Genomic DNA, 22,294 nt, shown 5'->3' with positions numbered 1-22,294 from the left:
ACAACTTTTCCGCACAGAAATGTGGGGAAAGTGTGAATTGTTAGCTAAATTTGAGGTTTGCAAGTGTGTTCTGGGTAATAAACCGCTTGAGGATCCATGCAAGCCACACTGCCAGCCAAGCTCCATCCATGCACACCACCAGCCAAGTGACATCCATGCACACTGCCAGCCAAGTTCCATCCAAGCACATCGCCAGCCAAGCGACACTCCACGCACACCAACAGACATGTGCCATCCACGCAGACTGCTAGCCAAGCGACAGTCCACGCACACTGCCAGCCAAGCGCTAGTCCACACACACTGCCAGCTAAGCACAAGTCCACACACACCACCAGCAAAATGCAGGTTCACACACAGCCAGCAAACGCCAGTACACACAGACCGTCAGCTGAACTCCCTTACATACACACAGAAACTGATACGGACACGGAACGATTTCTTTCCCTAGAATTTTCACAGTTGCCAAGTAATGAGGCGAGCAGTTGGTTAAAGAATTGGATCTACTGCCTTGACACTAAGAAGTAATCTAGATGTAGCGTGTCTTTACCCGCTATCCTTGTTTCTCCAAGTACCTATGGACGACCATAAGTAAAGATTGGTTAGACCTAATTTTAATTCCAAGATATATATCGCTCAAGCAAATTTCGAATCCTGAAGATGACCGCACAATAATATAGCGGTCGAAACGCCGTTGACGCTTTTCTGTGGCCCAAATTGAATTAAGGACACAATACTCATGTTTATGTTGTTCCTTTATTCCAACATGTAATGGTTTTGTTTGTCACTTGTCTGGTTTGTGATATATGTTTCCCTTTATGTACACCAGCACTTTTGTCTTGAGCATATCTGTTTTTAGAACTATTTTTGTATTATATGTAATAAATATGGAATTTTAATATCAGTAATACTGTCTAAAAGGGCTTCTTTAACCACTGTTTACCTCTCTTTTTCGGTTTCTTTTTATTCTTTAAGTGAATATGTAGGATTATATATAGTTTTCATTTGATCTCGCCCCCTGAACCTTTTGTTAGATGTACTGAGCACAGTGATCCGACAACTTTTCCACACAGAAATGTGGGGAAAGTGTGAATGGTTAGCTAAATTTGAGGTTTGCAAGTGTGTTCTGGGTAATAAAACGCTTGAGGATCCATGCAAGCCACACTGCCAGCAAAGCTCCATCCATGCACACCACCAGCCAAGTGACATCCATGCACAGCTGCCAGCCAAGTTCCATCCAAGCACATCGCCAGCCAAGCGACACTCTACGCACACCAACAGACATGTGCCATCCACGCAGACTGCTAGCCAAGCGACAGTCCACGCACACTTCCAGCCAAGCGCTAGTCCACACACACTGCCAGCTAAGCACAAGTCCACACACACCACCAGCAAAATGCAGGTTCACACACAGCCAGCCAAACGCCAGTACACACAGACCGTCAGCTGAACTCCCTTACATACACACAGAAACTTTCGCTAGTGTTAAGTGGTTTTCTGCCCCCTGGGGGACAGATGAGCCTAAACATATTGCAGCTCTGCCCCCACGTGGGCCGAAATGGCTAACATGTGTCCATAAAAAAAGGGGAGTGACCCTTGCCTAAGGGGCAGCTCTCTGACATGCCAATAAACATTTCTCAAAATGCCCGGCTATGAAAATGCCTATCTATGGGGTTGCTGTCAATGATAAAGGCATCATACCGAAATGCGTGCTTTTTGACTTGCATTTTGTTGGAATTTACCCAAGAGTGCACCTGTTACTGGCTACATGATTGTGGTTGCTGGAGTTTGTTGATATATATATATATATATATATATATATATATATATATATATATATATATATATATATATATATGTGTGTATCACACATGTACCAGATTCCCAAATTGAAGGACCACCAGGAAGATTGTTAAGAAAACACCAGGTTTTATTCAAGGCTTGCTAGTGGCAAGTTCACAGGAAAACCACTCAGAAAGTTTATGCTGCCAGACGCGTTTCGGGAGGAACCTGCTCCCTTCTTCTGTGGCACGGTATGCTCGGCACAAGAACTGGCTGTCTTAATTGATTGCCACGCCCCTGGGCGGGGACGCTGCCGCTCCTGCGGCATCTTGGACGTTGTAGTATTTCCCAAGTGGGTGTGAAGTTCATGTGATAATTTAGCACCAAAATAAAATCCCAAGTGGGCTGAAAGAGTGACCTGTGCCCTGTCACTCTGCTTTGTAGCCTTGAAAAAGCGTTCGCGTGAGCACTAACTGGAATCGTGCTCACGCGTCTTCCATCCACTGACATCACGCACCCAGTGGTGCGGACTCGGATCCATTGGCTGTGGGGTCACCTTCGCGACCGGGACGGCCGCTGAAACATCACACATGTACCAGATTCCCAAATTGAAGGACCACCAGGAAGATTCTTAAGAAAACACCAGGTTTTATTCAAGGCTTGCTAGTGGCAAGTTCACAGGAAAACCACTCAGAAAGTTTATGCTGCCAGACGCGTTTCGGGAGGAACCTGCTCCCTTCTTCTGTGGCACGGTATGCTCGGCACAAGAACTGGCTGTCTTAATTGATTGCCACGCCCCTGGGCGGGGACGCTGCCGCTCCTGCGGCATCTTGGACGTTGTAGTATTTCCCAAGTGGGTGTGAAGTTCATGTGATAATTTAGCACCAAAATAAAATCCCAAGTGGGCTGAGAGGGTGACCTGTGCCCTGTCACTCTGCTTTGTAGCCTTGAAAAAGCGTTCGCGTGAGCACTAACTGGAATCGTGCTCACGCGTCTTCCATCCGCTGACATCACGCACCCAGTGGTGCGGACTCGGATCCATTGGCTGGGGGGTCACCTTCGCGACCGGGACGGCCGCTGAAACATCACACATGTACCAGATTCCCAAATTGAAGGACCACCAGGAAGATTCAGAAGAAAACACCAGGTTTTATTCAAGGCTTGCTAGTGGCAAGTTCACAGGAAAACCACTCAGAAAGTTTATGCTGCCAGATGGGTTTCGGGAGGAACCTGCTCCCTTCTTCTGTGGCACGGTATGCTCGGCACAAGAACTGGCTGTCTTAATTGATTGCCACGCCCCTGGGCGGGGACGCTGCCGCTCCTGCGGCATCTTGGACGTTGTAGTATTTCCCAAGTGGGTGTGAAGTTCATGTGATAATTTAGCACCAAAATAAAATCCCAAGTGGGCTGAGAGGGTGACCTGTGCCCTGTCACTCTGCTTTGTAGCCTTGAAAAAGCGTTCGCGTGAGCACTAACTGGAATCGTGCTCACGCGTCTTCCATCCGCTGAGATCACGCACCCAGTGGTGCGGACTCGGATCCATTGGCTGGGGGGTCACCTTCGCGACCGGGACGGCCGCTGAAACATCACACATGTACCAGATTCCCAAATTGAAGGACCACCAGGAAGATTCAGAAGAAAACACCAGGTTTTATTCAAGGCTTGCTAGTGGCAAGTTCACAGGAAAACCACTCAGAAAGTTTATGCTGCCAGACGCGTTTCGGGAGGAACCTGCTCCCTTCTTCTGTGGCACGGTATGCTCGGCACAAGAACTGGCTGTCTTAATTGATTGCCACGCCCCTGGGCGGGGACGCTGCCACTCCTGCGGCATCTTGGACGTTGTAGTATTTCCCAAGTGGGTGTGAAGTTCATGTGATAATTTAGCACCAAAATAAAATCCTAAGTGGGCTGAGAGGGTGACCTGTGCCCTGTCACTCTGCTTTGTAGCCATGAAAAAGCGTTCGCGTGAGCACTAACTGGAATCGTGCTCACGCGTCTTCCATCCGCTGACATCACGCACCCAGTGGTACTATACAGTACTGGATCATGGGCGTAATAATGATAATTTATCACTAACTGTACTGTGTAACCGGCAGCATCATAACAGTGCAAAGTAGTTCACTAACATACACTCGCCTATTTCAATATACAGTACACAGTAGTCTAGCAGCAAAACAAGGATTTAGTAAAGTACATCAGATCCTAAAGGTCAGTAACTAAAAGACAACGTTTATATTGATGCCCATGCTTAATTCCAACCTAATAGATTGAGCATCAAACATCAAATACATGATGACTTAGCAGCGAAATAAATTTAGTAAAGTAGTTATAATCCTAAAAATAAATGACTAGCAGCAAGACCCGTTTGAAAAAGTGCACATGCTTAATTGTACACGCAATAAATTGGTCATGAGGACTGGGAGGTCGAGAAAAAAAAATGCAAGTGCTCTATGCATCCTTTTTAGGAAGATCTTTACCAACCAATAACTAGCAGCAGAAAGAAGTTTGTAAAGTGCAAATACACAGTTGTAAACATAACTAATCGGTCATAATGACCGAAGGGTCAAGATAAGGTGCAAGTGCTGTAAACATACCTATCTCAAAAAAGGACTGTAAGGTCAAGAAAAAAGTGCAAGTGCTCGGTGCATCCTTTTTCAGGAAATCTTTACAACACATAACTAGCAGCAGAAATGTTTTTTGTAAAGTGCACATACACAGTCATAAAGTGCACAATAACTAGCAGCAGAAAATATTTGTCAAGTGCACGTACACAGTTGTAAACATAACTAATCGGTCATAATGTCCGAAAGGTCAAGATAAGGTGCAAGTGCTGTAAACATACATATCTCAAAAGATCTTTACGACCTTAATATATGTTTAAAAAATGTTTAAAAAGCTAAATATTTTAAAACACATCAGTTCAGATGGGGGGACAGCAGGCAATTTCGGGCCTGTTCTGCAGTAGTAATGTTGCACTTTAAAAAGCAAATACTTAAATGTGTATGACGTATTGAGTGTAATGCAGGACAAACAAATAAAACATGAATCACATCTTGTATACATAAATTACATAACTGACAATACCTTTTATTTCTAGGAATACCCTCCCAAGATCCTGTTACGATTCTTAGGGGGAGTAAATTCAATCTCAGTAGTAAAATCACCCTGCGCACTCCATGTTTCAGGTTCCTTAAGACATAAGGCTGGGGATTTTTGACAATACTACTCCCCATAGTACAATCAATGCTTCTGTTCTCTGAGCACATTTTAATATCTCTTTCTCGAGACACCACGTATATTGTTTTCTTAATTATCCTCTTCAAGGCCATTTTGCAAAGAACCTCTGCCCCATCCTTGTCTAAACCAAACATTAATAATGCTTTTAAATAATTCCTAAAAATAGCACTTTTTCCTATCATATTTACAAATATTTCTCTATGCAACGCTACCCTTAGCAAATTCTCAGAGCTATGTATCAGTGCATTACATCATCTTAAGCACGCGGCCATTGATAGCACATATGTAGAAAGGAGACCAAATTCGAGTCTAAGCGCTGCAATTGGTGCCGCGCAATTCAAGTTGCATATTTGGCGGAAGATCTTTCCTTCCACTTTCTCGAATTTGGCCAACTCTTGTGCATCTATTGTTTCACTGGCATAGCTCAGGGTTGGTGGGATCTTTATTTTATAAACTGAAATAATGTGTGAGAAATGTATTTTCCCACAGTGTGTATACAGACGATTAATTGCAAAGGCTTGTGAAATCGCTTTACCTATTAGCTGAACACCTATTTGTGAATATTTTTCCTAAATATGGGTAAAATGTTACTACTTCCCTAGACTCCCCTGGGGCATCAAATGGTGTGGTTTTACCTGGGGGTGTAGTGCCATCGGCTGATTTCCCCTTGATCTTAACTGACACTGTTCCTCCAGATGAATATCAGGTAGATTATGCCAGCGACAGAGATGATACAAAGGGGAGTGATATTAATAAGGAGGTGGCGCGCCCTAGGCACATTTTGGAACTTCTCTCATGGAACGTGGCAGGCATTCAGTCCAAACTAAGGGGCTTATTAGGATAGTGGATTTTCCGCATCCTCTGGGCCGGCGGAAGCCACCGCCGGCCCGGAGGATGGGGAAAATTCCCTGCGGACCCACCAAAGACCCACCGCCACATTAGGATGGCTGGTGGGTCCTGGTTTCCGTCCGCTGCTTTTCCACCGCGGTTGGCTTACAACCGCGGCGGAAAAGCTCTAATATGGTGACGGTGTCTCTCAGACACTGTCAGCCAGATTAGGATGGGATGTGAAACATGCTTTTCCGCGGCGGCTTTTCCGCCGTGGAAAAGCATGTGTAACTTCACTGCGGGGGCCTGTTGCGGGCCCCCTAGGTGAAGGGGGGTGGGGGGTGCACATGGGGGGTACCTATGGTACCCCCCTGCATTTGTATGCGGAAAGCGGCAGGCACCGCGCATACAAGTGCAACACCGAAAAACCAAAGGTGGTGATGGACGGAGCGTTGACAATACAAACACTCACCCCCAGTCAACTGATCTGGGTTTAATCCATCACCGTTCTTTAGCTCACTCCGCCACCCCAGTTCAGACATGGCCATATGCAAATCAGTCTGATCCTGTGCCTCATGGGAACAGTCCAGCCCGAACTGCCAAGCCATGTCTTCCCTGGACCGGAATCAAGCTTCCCAGGACCGGTTTCTGGCATTACAGCCGTCTTCAGCCGGGCTTGCTTGACTCCAGTGGCAAAGTGAGCAAGGGACTCACGTCTGAGCATACCCTGCTAACTTAGGGCGAACAAAGAAAAACCAAAGGTGGTGATGGACGGAGCGTTGACAATACAAACACTCACCCCCAGTCAACTGATCTGGGTTTAATCCATCACCGTTCTTTAGCTCACTCCGCCACCCCAGTTCAGACATGGCCATATGCAAATCAGTCTGATCCTGTGCCTCATGGGAACAGTCCAGCCCGAACTGCCAAGCCATGTCTTCCCTGGACCGGAATCAAGCTTCCAAGGACCGGTTTCTGGCATTACAGCCGTCTTCAGCCGGGCTGAACACCTGCATTTTTGACATTGCTACGGGTGCAGCTTGAAGCCGCACCCGCCGCAATGTTAGTAATAGAGTAATAGAGGATGTGACCGCCAGGGTGGCGGTCACATCCTAATCGCACATGGAGGGAACGCCGCAGCCCATGCGGACGTTCCCTCCTCCTCAGTGATCATATTCGGCCCCTAAATGATTTGGACTGGTGTATCTTCATGGAGAAATTCCATATATGTATTTTACAGGAAACTTTGGCAGTGGAAAAACATTATAGACCAGGTTATACCACTTATAGTGTGGAGGCTAAAAAGGGAGCGCTAGGTCGAGCTGCTTTTGATATGGGTTAAGAACTCCTTGGTTGGTAGATTTAAGGTTCTTGACACTATATCAGATGAATTATTAGGCCTGGAGGTGCGTTTCCCTAATGGGAAAACTCCTCTGTAGCTCTTTAATATTTATAATTGGTTTAGTAGCCCCCATAGACCATCAAACACAATAATAATGCTGTTAAATCATCTAGAAGCTTCCATAGGGGACTACTATCTGATGGTGGCCAGTGATTTTAATATTTATTTGGAACCGGTAAACTACGTACAGGAACTGACAGCATCTGAAGATGTAGCAAGAGGGATAGCGAGACTAAACATTCCCTGTCTCAAAAAAAAGTTCCAAGGCTGTCGAACAGATTTCATCATTTGTTATTAATTATGGGTTGCGTGCATGCAATGGTAGAACAGAATCAGATAGAGAGGCATCTCACACCTTTAAGAGAGGGCTATTTAAATCTAGACTGGATTATATTTTGGTAGATCTAGATCTCTGGACAAATGTCAAAGCTATGAAAGTCCTAGAAAGAAGCGATAGGGATCATAACGCACTAGCTCTTTCTATGTGTGACATGATTGATTGGTTGGGCCCCTCTAAGTATAAATGCCCCCGTAATAGCAAGTGAGTATGGAAGAAGAGTTAAGTGGGCATAAGTTCTGGCTGAACAAGATGTGTTATCCAAGGTCTATACAAAGGTGTCAGAAGTTATTATTAACTTAGACCCAGAAAATGGTAATATAAATGACCCCTTAAGGGTCTTTGAGAACTTGAAAAATGATATTAAGGGGTACGTTTTTGGCACCTTTTAGCTAGAGACAAATCTGGGGAGGTGGTTCAATCTGACTCCCACTTACTGCCCCAGGTATGGGAAGATTACTATGGTCAGCTTTTTGCAAACTCTGAGGGAACAATAAGCCCCGCTTTATGCCCATCGCTCACCGAAGACCCGGAAAAGGATCTTTATGAGATCGATGTTGGTGAAACCATTTTGGCTTTAAAAAGTTTAAAGGGGAAGGCCCCTGGCCTCGATAGACTTCCAGGTGACCTTTTCAGTTCGGAGCCGGCTATTTGGGGCCCGGTCCTGACTGTAGTTTTTAATGCCATCCTTAAGAGTAGTATGCTCCCGCCCACATGGTTGGGCGCAGAAATCATTCCTATCCTTAAGAAGGGGGACAAGGGGTTACCAGAGAACTACAGGCCAATTAGCTTAATTGACGTCCCCCAAACATTTTTTGGCAAGGTAATCCTAAATCGAATTCAAGATTGGATGGATGAAGTAAATATTTTGTCGGACCTCCAAGCAGGTTTTAGGGAATCCACGAGCACAACAGACCAGGTCCTCAGGTTTATGATGGTGATCGGGAAAGAGGTCACCATTAACAGGGGCCACTTGTATGTTGTGTTCGTGGACCTGAAGACCGCCTTTGTTTCCATAAATCAGCTGTGGGCCACCCTGAGGGATATGGGGATGCCGGTTTACTTGGTTAACATCTTGATCCGTATGCACTATGAGATGGAGCAGTGACGCTGCCCTTTCTGGGAAAATATCTATACAGAAAGGAGTATGCAAGGAGTGCGTCCTGGCACCAACTCTTTTTACCCTTTTTATAAATGGCATTATAGGGGAGCTTTTTAATTGTGGTGGGGACCTCCAAAAACTGGCTGGTCAGCAGATCCCATGTTTATTATTTGCTGATGACACACTACTTATTGCAAAAACTCCTAGTGGCATCCAAAATGTGTTAAATAGATTTGAAAAAGCTTGCCAGAGTAGGGGATTAATGATAAACTGTGGCAAAACAAAATACATGGTTTTCAACCCTTATAAGAAAAGCACAGGGCCCTTGTTTTTGGAATCCCAGGCCCTAGAGAAGGTCAAAGCCTTTGATTATTTGGGAATCAGGATAAGTGAGGATGTATCCTGGTTAAACCAGATTAGAAAGAGTACTTTGTCCCTTCAACATGTTGATTGAGCACTATTGTGCAAGATCAGAGCCTCCCCCTATAGACCACTAGCCCCTATATTAGAAATTCACAAGGCAAAGGGCTTAGGAGCGGCCCTCTATGGGGCTGAGCTGTGGGGTCTGGATAATGCAAAAGAGTTGACCAGGGCCGAAAATAGGTTTATAAGGGCAATCGTGAACCTCCCAGGATGCACACCCTTAATACCCCTTAGATCTGATCTAGAGTTAAGACACATAGGATATTATGCTATCCTAAGGGCGCTCACCTTTTGGTTAAGAATCTGGGTGAGTAGCACAAAGGTACCCCTAAGGTGTGCTATGGGAGAACTCCTTGATTTACATAAAAAAACGGGGCGGGTCAAATTGAGGGATTGGTTCACCAAGCTTAGTGTGAGTTATTTATGGGATGATCCAGGGTGTATCAAGAAGGTGACTATTCCGTTTTTAAAAAAAAGGTTCTGGGCTTTTATGGACCATGAATTCTTGATAAATAATTCTAATGGCCCGCTTCCAATACATTTTCTTAATTTTAAATGTGAGCTTACCTTTGAACAATTTTTAGACTACATTGAGCCCCTTCAGGCCAGAGCTTTATAATTGCAGTTCAGATATGGGATTTTACCATTGCACACTAGAAGAAGTAATTGGGCCAATGCATCTGTTTCATCTATATGCCCTGTGTGTTTGGATAAACCAGAGACCATAGAACATTTTCTCTTTTTCTGTACTGCATATAATGATTATCGGAAAAAATGGATCATCCCTGTGTGTCGCATTTTATCTTGCATTCGCCCCTCTGATGCCATTAGGATATTTACGTTTGATAATACCAGGTGGCTTGTATTTGCAGTAACAAGGTATCTTCTGTATGCATGGCGGAAACGTATGAAGTTTTTATTAACTTAATTTTAGTACATGTATAACAGCATTTATTGAAATTAACTGTCATTACTTCTTAACTGTAATTGCTCTTATTTGGAACATAATGTTTTTATCAAATTTTATTTAATTGTTTTTGATATAATGTATTATGATGGTTTTTATTCTTGTAAATGATCCATTTTTCTCTTGATCGAATAAATTACTACTTGCAGTTTTTCTTTTACCAAAAACCAATTCCGATTTTTTCTGACCATACAACCTTGATAGCTAAAAATCATAACTTTGCTTTTTAAAATATTTATTTTTAAATAATACTCTTCTGTGTACCTAATTAACTCAGAAAGTCTTCTTTGCAACCCAATTAGTGTTAAATCCATTATTATTGCATCATCTGCAGATGACAGGCAGCTCAGCTTTAAGTTTCCTAATTGAGGGGGATCCCCTTTACTAAGCCCCACTCTGCTCGGCAGATCATTAATGTAAATGGAAAAGTGTAAAGGGGCCAGGAGGCACCCCTGCTTCAACCCATTATTTGTTGTTATTTTCTTCGAGAAACCTTGTGTTCCCCCCCCAATAAAACCTTTGTCCAGGTCGAAGAATGGAGAGCAATTATTAATCTTAGAAGATTCCCTGGTATCCCTATAGTGACCAATTTCCTCCACAGCTTCCCCCAGTCTACCCTATCGAATGCTGTGGAGAAATCTATAAAAGCTGAGTATAACAGGACAACCCGACCTACTGGATATTTTTTGGTTAAAGTTTGCAAGATAAAAATATTATCCAGTGTGCCACTATTCTTACAGATCCTGTTTGTTCCAAAGGGATATCATTATTTCCAAATGCCTATTCTTGAAGATGAGTGAGAATACTCTTTGCAAACAGTTTCCCGGTTGCATCCAGAAGCGAAATCTGTCTAAAACTGTCCGGGGAATTTTTTGGGCCCTTCTTATATAGCGGAACTAGTACACTTCCCTTCCAGGATTGTGGAATATCCCCATAAATATAACAATGGACAAACAACGCCCATTCTTCACAATCCTGTTTTATTATGGCTACTGGTACATCATCTGGGCCCATTGCACTAGAATATCGTGCCCCTTTGATGTAACCTTCAATCTCCATGCATGTTGGTGCTCCATGATCACCCCCCGTAGATGGAACGTTTATAACATCTTCGATCTGACCAACTGTGAGATTTAGAGCATAGAGCTGAGAAATGTATATGGCCCATTCTGCTTCTGAGATTAAAATGGGTTTTGATTTTTCTTTCCCATCACAGAATTTTGCGATCATTGCCCAAAACTTCCTAGTATCCCCGGAAAGAGCCACTTCTTGAAGTCTAACCCATTTTTCATCTTCAGCACTCCTTCGGTCCAATGCTATTTTCCTTTTTTGTACCTGTTTTCGCCTGCATATTTCTCTCTGCCTTTGTGTCCTAGGCTCCCTAAATTGGTCTCTAATTAAACCATTAATTTCCCAATTCAGTTTTTAAATTTCCCATGGTATTATTACTATTGGAGAAGCACTAAAGACTTGTTTCTTCCTTCTGAAAGTTCTAATTGCTGCCAAGACTCTCTGGTACCTCTGGACCGGTGTTTCTTGACTGTTGCTAGAAGCAATATTCTCAAAAACCCTCTTAAAATTTGGAAGCAAATTATTTGACCAGCAAGTACGCCCATTATTTCGATTACAAGAGATATTTTCGTTCCTCTGAGTCCAAAGTTCAGGCTTCTCAATTGTTATGTCCATGCTAACTATAATGTACATTAAAACCTTTAGTTTTTTCATTGAATTTCTATGTTTTTTTAACTGGCAGTCACGTTTGCAGAGTAGTAGAGAAACTGGACTGGGCCTCCAACCAGCGCTCAGGAATTCCACTGCGTAGGACTTACAGGAGTTACCAGGAAGGCTTGTTGGCCCTTAAGGTCCCTCAGGAGTAAATTGAACTTCATCCCCCAACCAGTAGTGTGCCAAGAGGCGCGCTTCAAGAGTAGTGGAAAAAAGGGGGACATGGCCTCAGAAAACCTCTTAGCAATCCCATTGTGTGGGACGTATTGGAGGTAACAGGAGGGGTAGTTGGCCCCCAAGGACATCCTGGGGGGGCAACCTCCCCTCTTATTACCACCAGTAAGTCCCACACAGCAGGATTGCTGAGTTCTGATACCAGCCCACGCCCCCTTTGTCCACCACTGCAAACGTGCCTACTGGCACACTCTTGGTTAGGAGATGAAGTCTCCTTCACAGCTGGGGGTTCTTAGGGGCCAACTAACCTACCTGTTATCTCCAGTAAGCCTCACACAGCAATCCTACTGTGTGGGGCTTACTGGAGGTACCTGGTGGGCTAGTTGGCCACTAAGGACCCTCAGCAGCGACAAGGACTTCACCCCCCAACAAAGAGCGCGCCAGGAGGCACCTTTGCATAGTAGTGGAGAAAGGGAGTGGGGCCTCCAACAAGTTGCTGATTCATGTATTTTTTTTAATTTAGAAGAGGGGGCTGTGTGGCCCCCCTATCCGTGGTGCTTTTGGGCCCTGGGGTCCCTATCCCCCAGGGCTAGGCCTATAATAGATTTAGGGAGAGGAGCTGAGCGGCCCCCATCCCCCAGACCATTTTCAGCCCCAGGGACTCCGTCCCCCAGGGCTTGGCCAATTCTTTATCTTTTACATTTTATTTATTTTAAAGGAGGGGGGCCATGCAGCCCCCTCACACCCCAGGCTGATTTCAGCCCGGGGGATTCCATCCTCTGAGGCTTGGCCTCTTGTTGGCGAATGCGGGGAATCCCCAAGGCCCCAGCAGTCCTTGAAGGCTCCCCGCATCTTGCGGGAGCCAGTATTGCTTTTGGACAGAGAGAGCTGCTAACGTGCAGCTCCTCTGCCCAAAAGCAATTCTGCTTTGCATTTTCAATATTCTCGTTTCCATGAAGCAAAGCAGTGTTTGCGATGGCATAGCAAACTGCAATGTCCTGGGGGTGGGCTCCCTGGGACATTGCTGGAGTGAACCCCAGGTAGGTGGTGGCTTTGTGGGGGGCTCGAGTCCCTGTACACTTCATTTTTTAAGATAGCCCCGGGAGGTGGCGGTCCCCGGGACTGCGGGGGGCCTGCGTGGCACCTCGCACATTTAATGAACATAACTCCAGGGAGTTGGCTCTCACCGGGACTGCGGGGGCCTGCGCGGGCCCCAGCATCATTATTTGTAATTTGGCCCCGGGACCTGGCCCACCCTGGGGCTTATAGAAAACAAAGCGCGGGAGACCGTGCTCCATTTTTGAGTTTTTTTTTGTTTCAGCAGGATTTGCGGACCCTACGCGAATCCCGCCTATTGATTTTTAACTTTTTTCTTGTGACTCAGTTCAACCGAATCACAAGATAGCTACCAACCCTTCCTGGTTTGAAGTGTTGGCAGCCAATAAGATCGCAGAAATGTTTACATTTCTCAAGAACTAATGAACAGATTTACACAATTTAACAAAAAGAGTGCTTTCTGAACCAAGAGCTACCTTTTTGCGAAATTTGGTGTAATTCCGTTCAGCAGTTCGGGCTGTAGCTGTGTCTAAAGTTTCCTATGGAAATGAACATGGAGAAAACACATTTTGGGACCCCCTGTTTTTCTCAGCCCCCGCTTGATGAATTACCCCGAAACTTTCAACACAGCAGCTGAAGTAAGTGGGCCATTAGTTTTGAGAATTTCACAAAAATTCCTCAAACGGCGCCAAAGGTATTGGTAAAAGAAAAAAACACTTTTTGAATAGAAACAAGGTCCTAACTATAACTACCTACTGGCGACCGAAATACATATATTGCCAATTTGTGTGACAGCACTAAGAACGAGCGCACTCCCAGGAAGTTGGCTTTACAAGATTTATTGCAGCACAAACAAACACCATACGGGTTACGGTCTCTCCTCAGACCTTGATCACGGGTTGGTTTAAAAAAACAACTGTCCTTCATTTATTTCCATCCACAATGCCATCATTAATTTCTACCCCACTGGCTGCTGGTACCTGTAGGTCAATAGTGCAATAGTGTTAGTTTAAAGTGCATTGTTCAAGGTTAGACATTTGTGATAAAAAACATATAATTAAAACATGTAGACAAAGTATATGCGATTTTCTTATGCTTTTAAAGTTTATTGTCCATTTTGTCACAGTCACACACTCAAGTGGGTAACTCCCTTTCCTCGGTTTTCTGAAAATTCCATTAGTGGTTACTCAGTGTCAGTTCAGAATTTTCCAACCAGGTCAGCTTATTATCTTATTTCTTTTATACTTCCATTCTTTAGTTTCAGAAAAGTTATACTCTCTAGGGGGTTAATGCATCCCCGAAGTCCTCATAGTTATCATTGTTTCTTCACATTTCTTTTAGTACTGCAATGTTTGCGGTTTTTCATGGCATTATTTAATCCAATTTTTTGTCTTATTTATTGGCAACCCTTCACCTTTGTTTATTTGTACTTTATTTTTATATTACTATATTTTTTCTTTTAAATCATTTTTTTCCTATCTTCAGCCTACAGTGGTATTCCTGAATTCCACAATCTTTTGTCCTTTATTAGCCACTGGGGTTTTACAAGTGCACATAAAGTTCCTCGTCCTGATTTAAACCTTTCGGACTTAGTATTATTAACAATAAAATGTATTTGGATTACCTTTGTCTCCATTTTTTCACACGATCGCCACCTCTTTCAGAAACTGTCACCTGCTCTATTGCATAATATTGTAATTCTTCCAAGTTGCTATTATTCATCTCCTCCATATGCTTGGAAACTGCATTGCTGCGATCCCTGTTGCTGGTTGCTCTGATGTGCTCAAGTATTCTTTTTTTTTTAGTTCACATGTTGTCCTTCCCACATATTTCAATGCGCAGGGGCATACACTACAAAGGTACTTTTCCAAATAATGTGCTGTTTGATCTTCTATTCTATACCATTGGCTAGAGATGTTTTCTTTTTATGTACTCCGATCTTACATGCTTTGCATTTTTTCCACGGCCAAAACCATCCTGATCTCAACCATGCTTTTGTGGGACTCATAATGAAATGACTATGAGTAAGCTTATCTTTTAAGTTTGGTGCCCTTCTGAAGGTGATGTTTGGGTGATTCTCCATTATTTCGGCAACTGTTCGGTCTGATCTTAACATCCCCCAATGTTTCTCCAGAATCCAAGATAACTTCCCACTTTCTTCAGAGTACATTGCTATTAATCTGATCCCACTCTTCTGTTTCTCCATCTTTTTCAGTTATTCCTCCAGCGACCCATGTTTGTACTCTATCTATTTTCCTTCACTTTTTTCAGGCTCCCCATTATTTCTTTGGATATTTTCTTTTCAAAAATTGATTTGTTGCCTCCCCACTGTATCTCTCAAATTCCTCATCCAGAGTACAATTTCTCCTAATTCAGAGGAATTCGCCATATGGTATACTCTTTTTTAAGTTCTGTTGGTGGAAGCTTTCTGCATGCAATATTGCATTTGATGCCGTTTATTTTCTATGTAACCTTGTTTGCAACGTGTTCTGATGGATGAAGATTTCAATGTCTAAAAAACTGATTGTTTCTGAACTGGTTTCATATGTTAATCTCAGCTTATCCAAGTTACTATTCAACACTTTGAAGTAATCCTCAAATTCTTTTGTGGTGCCATCCCAAATTAAAAACAAATAATCAATGAAGGGCAACCCCATTACAGCTTTGACCATAAAAGTATCATGTTCCACAGACCAAGCATATTTCTTCTCCGACCACCCCATTACCAAATTAGACTAATTTGGCAAAAAGGAAAAACCCATGACGGTCCCACAAAAGTGCTGGCAAGTTCCTCTGTTAAACAGAAAAAGGTTGATGTTTAGACACATTGAAATAGTTTCTAATAGCATTTCATTGTGTTCCTAGAACTGAATATTCCCTTTTCCCAGAAAGTACTATCAAGCTTTCATTCCAGTTTCATGCTTGATACTCGTATAAAGGGAAAGTACGTCCATTGTAACCAGCTTATATGTTTCCAGCCATGGTATGCCATCTAATCTTTTCAATAGATCTGTTGTGCCTTTTAAGTATGAATTGAGGTCCTTTACAATAGGTGCAAGAAAATAGTCTATATAATTTGACACAGGTTCAAAGAAAGATCCTTTCGCCAAAACTATTGATCTACCTAGCTGATTAGTCTTATTTTTGTGGATCTTAGGGAGAAAAAATGTAGTTGCCATTACATGGTGCGTTGTTATATTTTCTTTCCTCTTCGTCCAATAGCCCTTGATCTACCCAACTGTCTAGTTTCTGGATTAGACTTTAATGTATTTGATTGGTTAGATTAAGCTGTAGCTTTCAGTAGCGTTTACGATCTAATAATTACCTCTCTGCTTCCTTGCTGTAATCCAATTTATTTAATACCACAATATTTCCGCCTTTGTCTGCCGGCTTGGGAGTGTACTTGTTATTGGAGTGGGAGTTTAGATTTGTGTTAAGGAAGTGACCTGAGTTGGGGAAGAAAGTTGGGCTGGTTGGAAGACTAAGGTGAGAGAGGAGGCTGCTATCTCTGCATGCCAAACACTGAACTGTGGATGGCATCTAGAAATGCAACCATTTGTTGCATTTGGAGGGTTAGATGATGATGTGGTGGCCTTCGTGCCAGTCCCCTCGACCTCCATGCCACTGTGTCCATCCGTATCTGTTGTTTCACCACCTGAAACAATGTCGCCAGCTGCTTCTTCGCCTTCTTGGCCAATATCTCCTTTCCCTGCTTTTGAAGATGCTGTAAAAACATATACAATAGTTATGTTGTGCCTGTGTAAATAAAATCGATCATGAAGTTTTTTCTCAAAACGTTTGCTAAAATGTTATATTTCACCTCCTTCAAGGCTTTTAAACTTTCGTTTATGTTTATCCTGTGTGTAGGGAACATCTTCAGAAACCATTTGGTCACAGTTTTGTAATTTTCTATTTTTGCTCCTACTTTATTTTTGATACTTTTTCTTAACTATTTTCAATTCTCTCCAGAAACTGTTTTACACTTCTCAATGGTTCCGATTTGCTGTTTTGAATAGAGAACTTATGTTACAAGTTTTTTTTTATTTAAAACAAAAATCCCTTTGTACATTGTGTATTTAAGGCAAAAAAGCGAATAAAAAATATCAATCTATGTTTTTTAAGTTTACTATAACGTTGTACCTATATTTGTTTAAACTGAAAGCCAGTTTTTGGAGAGGCATTTCACAATGGTAAAACTTACTTAAATTAACTTAAGTATTTTTAAATGTTAAAATATTTTTTTTTATTCAATACTTAAGTTGCTTATCAATATATCGTGTCCTATGTATTTACTTATACTGTTGAAGAAATCAAAAAATTATTTTTTGTTTAGTTTTCAATTACTTCTATAGCATAAGTAAATACATAGGGCTTGATACATTTTTAATCTATTTTTGTATACATAGAAGCTTTTTTTTTAATTCTCTAAAATATTGCAATTTATTTTTCGATTTGTGAAAATAAAAAAAAGGATTCGGGCTTTCAATTTAGTCAAAAATTGGTACACCATTACAGTAAATGTTTAAACACATCGATTCCTATATATTATTTTTAATAAAAAATCAAAATGGAATTTACACTTTAATGCACTTGAAATATTTCTAAATTAGTTATTTTTTGTGCCTGATTTTGAGTTTTGCAGATGGAATATTTGCAACATATATGTAACGGAATTTCCATCCTTCAAATTCCAACTGCATTATAAAATATTGCACTTGGAATAGGTTGGGCAAACGATCTATTTTGTATGTGATGGAACATTCCATCTGCAAAAGTCCCTTTAAGTATTCTGTTTTTTTCCATAATTCATATTTCATCTGGACATAACAAAAGATATAAAATTATATATTTTTTATGTGTTACCCTGTCACTAATGTGTTCATATTCCTGTCAGCTTTTTTTTAAATGTATGCCTATAGAAATAATTTTTCAATAAACATGAACATTTGTGAATGAGTAAGACATCAACTGTCCTTTTTAACATAAATTAAATCTTTTTTTTATTATTGACAAAATAGACATGTCAAAAATGTAATAAAAAATAACAAATAAATGTTATGGTGAATTATGCAAAAACATATTTAAAAAAAATGAAATTAGAGTTTCATTTCCAAAATATGTTTTGCTAAATAAAATAAAAAATACATTTTAAACGCAAACCTATAAACCCAGGCAGAGTGAGAAGATGACCAGGTCAAGTTATTGACCAGAGACCATTTCTAGGCCTAGCCACCATGGAAGAATGATTTATGTCATCGCTGGAGCCAGATCTTCTGCCTCAGAATAGGAATTCCACATCAATAACACTGATAGTGAAAATAATGGCAGTATTCCGTTTTGTGGCCACAGCATCATTCCAATACACTTTTGCAGTATTTTTGGAATGTCATAACCATCTTTCAGTTATCTGTTATAAGAAGTTCTTTATTCAGTGATGAGACAAATCAACAGCTTCATCCAGTTTCCAAAAATTGAGGATTTTGCCAATGTGAAGGGAGGTGTTTATGCTTTGGGTCATTCCATGGTATAGGAGGAATGTAAGAGAATGCCCAGACTCCTTAACTGGTTCTGTGTTTGCGCAGGATGTGTGCAAGTAGGAAGCATTTGGAGTGGAGGAGTCTGAGTGGTTGGTGGAAAGGAATGTGTGATGGTGTGGAAGTTAAGGAGGAGACTGGCTGTTGATATCTTGATGGTTTGCGGTCTTCTGATGAGTTGCTTGATGATCCTGACATAGAGGGTGTTCTCTTAGTCCAACTTGATGATAAAGAGGGCGCGAGTGACGGTTTTTCTGGTGTTGCATGCAACCCACTTAAAGATCTTTCTTCAGCATGTTCAGGGTGTGGAAGGAGGATGCAATGACAGCGTTGACTTGTACAGTCATGTCCAGTTTGCTGTTGATGATGATTCCGAAGTTCTGGATGCTGGGTGTAGGTCCGAATTCAATCAGGCCACCAGTGGATCTCACAATCTCAATGGAACCAGTAACTTCCACATTCATCATATTGGGATTCTAATATCAGTGATAATGAACAGGCAGTGAATATGACGAGTATAGTGGGAGTCATCATGTTATGGCAAGAATGTTACTAGTCTGATGACCTCCCATAGGACATTATTAATCTTCATTTACTATAACAGAGGACTAAAGTCTTATAACAATGAATACTTGATTATGAGCAGCATAAATTTAGTGATGGCAAACAGTATATTTTTATTGCAATTTGGGTACCTCAGTTTTGCTACTTTCTATTCATTGTTGGTACTCCATGTATGTTTGTATCACTTTTTGTGCTACCCTCAAGAGTCAAGAAGGACTTGGAGGCCACCTTTACATCCGAGATCAAGTACCCCCTAAGCTTGTCGGTAGAAAACATATGCATTATCTAATTTGAAATTGAGATGTACTTCCTACAACATTGCAGATCTGGGAAAATACCTAACATAGGCCCATAGGCCACACAGTAATACAATTTTTTTCCCTTCAAGTTCCAGTTCCCCGAGAGGATAAGTGCATTCTGCAACCCTCCCAAAAGTGCAAACACAGCTTCTGTAAGGACTCATGTGTGTGAGCTGCATATGTGTAATACAGTAGGAAAAGATTACTTCTTGAACACAATTTTTTCAAGCAAGACCTCCATCTCTTTGTCCATGTGGACAGAGTAGTAGAAGGCGGTCAACACAAATAATAATCTCCCTGTTTTGAAATAATTTAATCTACATGAATTGTATAGGGGAGGCTAAACTCAATGGACGCTAGAGTTACGTGCATGCCAAGAGCACAGGAAACAGTACTGAGATGACTGTCTTGCTATTTCTTCAGAGCACCTGGGCAAGACTTCAAAATACTAGAGCACAACATGAACACTCTTCAAAATAGGACTCTACACACTTTAGAATATCAAAATACAATGTGAACAAAGCTCAACACCCATTTGAAAAGGGGAAAATTTATTGCGGCAAGTTCCCATATATCAAATAGCAATAATATACATGTAAAATAAATGCCTGTAGGAAATGTATACACACAAGAATAAGTAAGTAGAACTAGAAATACTTCACTGGCTGTCTGTTTGGCATCATTCTCGCCATCACGACTGGGGAACACGTTGACATGCTCAGACAGGAGATTTCAACTGGGCACACAAAGAAGGTTCTTGGCAGAACATCCACTCTGATGGAGAGTTCCTGTCAAGGCGCCAAGAGGTCTCTGTCTTTATACTTTTTACTTACAAAGAGAGAGACGTCTAGAAGCTCCCCCTCCCTTCATCTGCATTGTAGGTGCTGGCTACACTCTCTGCGTCGAAGGTATCAACTAAGCTGGCCAGGCTCCGAAGAGAGTTTTCAGGTAGAATTCTTCACATTCTCATCCTTGGACACTGTACGCATCCCACATCGTATGTTGTAGCAGCTTATCTCACTCACTTGGTGAAGTGAGAAACGTAAACAATCTGTGCACACAAGTAACCTGGGCCTGCCTGCGTTTGCAGCTGAAAGGCATGATCAGACAGACACAAGATTAAACTGTGCTCACAAAATGTAGTTAAAGCAAAATAGAGTCAATGGTCAATACACAATCTCACAATGTATAACTGCCTGTACCATTAGAGATGACACACAGATCGGGTCTTGCCAAAGAGTTAGCAGAAGGGTGTTCAGCTTCGCCCTTACCTTTCTAAGAAAGGCGCTTCACACAAGTGTCACGCTGGTAGGAGTAAGGATGCTTGAGTTCATTGATTGTTATATAACCATGGCCAAATCAGCATGGAACATGTTAAGTCACCAAACGTGGAAGACAACACGCCTTAGAAATCCATGTCAAGCAGCAAGCTCTGAAATTTAGAAACAGAAGGTGGAAAGACCATTCAGCCCAAGGATCCATCTGTGGCAAGCTAAGTTAATGAAAAGCACAGGTGTCCTTAACAGAAAAGTGATCCTCTAAGAATCATCCTAGGAGAGGGAAGTATTTTTGATTCAGAAGAAACATTTTGGCTTTGTGTGAGCAACCGAGTGCATGTTTCAAGGTATATATTTGTCATATAAGGTGGTGAGGTAGTAATGCCTATACATGTGGATTTTGATTTCTAGAAACATTTCATTGATTTTAAACAAAATCAAGACTACATGAACGAACATTGTCATCAGTTGTACTCCAACCATTCTCCCCCCAATAAAGGGCCTCCATTACTCCCCGTTTGCTTAAAAGGCTAATCTTGCCGCCCAAGTGTTAAAAGTTATAAAGAAAACAACTGTGGCGCCAGTTCCTGTAATCTCAAATCCTCAAACAACCACTTAAATCAAAAAGCCCTAAACGTACGAGGACATCGAAGGTTCAGGGGGGCCCTTCTGGAAAAAGTCCATCACCTGCTTTCAAATAGCTTAAAATATTTTCCTTTCACTTTCAAATTATATATTAACATTCCCATGTCCAGCGTTATCCACAATCTACGTGACCAATGAACACTATCAGGAATCTTAGTATTTTTTCAATGAGCTGCTCATTCCTGTTTAGCTGCCAAAAGCATATGAGTAGTCACTGTACAATTCCCCTTACCTATATGTGCCCTACCATGAGGCCACATTCCCAAAATCACTGCTACGGGTTCCAATGGAATCAGTTTTCCTGTACCTTTTTTTTTTTTTTTTAATATGACACAAGATTTCATTCCTGAAAAACATTAATGCTTCAAGAGGCCCTTCATACATGTAACTCCGTGATTTCCTCAACACAACCTCTGCAGCACAGGCCGTTCATATTTTGTAGGAGCCTGGATTAGTATATGGTCCACACTTATTTAAGTGAAGCACCCTGTACTAATCCAGGCAGCACTTATGGTGATTTTAGTGGTCCAACCATAGAAAGCTCTCTAAGTGGAAGCTATGGAGAGCCTTCAGGTTTAGTCTGGAAGGAGTATTAAGCAGCTTGTTTTACCAGAACTAATCATGTAGTGTAGGTTAAACGAAAAAGAACCACACAGTATAGTTATAAAAATAGTTATATTTTTTATACACACTTACTAACACATTGATATTTCTCCTAAGCAGAGATATCAACACAATACACACATACATTTCAAAAGGAAACAGGTAGGTAAGCACAAATACACAGAGGTCTCAGGGCGAAACCAAACGATATACTGAAGAAGTGGAATGCAAACTGCAACCAAAGTCGAGACTTGACCCAGAAGACTCAGAATAGCTGGGTACCCAAGGACCACCCAAGGTATGTACCCAGGAACCACACAGAGGCTGTGTGCAGAGCAGAAA

At 41.9% G+C, this 22,294-nt stretch overlaps 1 protein-coding gene and 1 long non-coding RNA gene across 4 annotated transcripts in view; one reads left to right on the top strand and one right to left on the bottom strand.

Annotated features, from left to right (window-relative positions):
- SMARCA1 (SNF2 related chromatin remodeling ATPase 1) overlaps positions 1 to 22,294 on the top strand; it is a 2,556,005-nt gene that overhangs the window by 112,844 nt on the left and 2,420,867 nt on the right. The gene's annotated exons all lie outside the window — the stretch shown is intronic.
- Positions 1 to 22,294, bottom strand: part of LOC144829532 (uncharacterized) — a 184,603-nt gene that overhangs the window by 2,987 nt on the left and 159,322 nt on the right. For 2 of the 3 annotated variants that reach the window (XR_013610695.1, XR_013610696.1), the window contains exon 4: positions 13,943 to 16,754. The exons of the other annotated variant lie outside the window; for it this stretch is intronic. This is a non-coding gene — a long non-coding RNA (uncharacterized LOC144829532). Of the gene's footprint in view, positions 1 to 13,942; positions 16,755 to 22,294 lie in introns of those variants that run through there. 3 annotated transcript variants of the gene reach the window in all.

Source organism: Lissotriton helveticus, chromosome 4_1, assembly GCF_964261635.1.
Source record: "Lissotriton helveticus chromosome 4_1, aLisHel1.1, whole genome shotgun sequence".
Lineage (NCBI taxonomy): Eukaryota > Metazoa > Chordata > Amphibia > Caudata > Salamandridae > Lissotriton > Lissotriton helveticus.
Note: the sequence above shows the minus strand (reverse complement) of the source record. Positions and strands in the feature narration are given on the sequence as shown.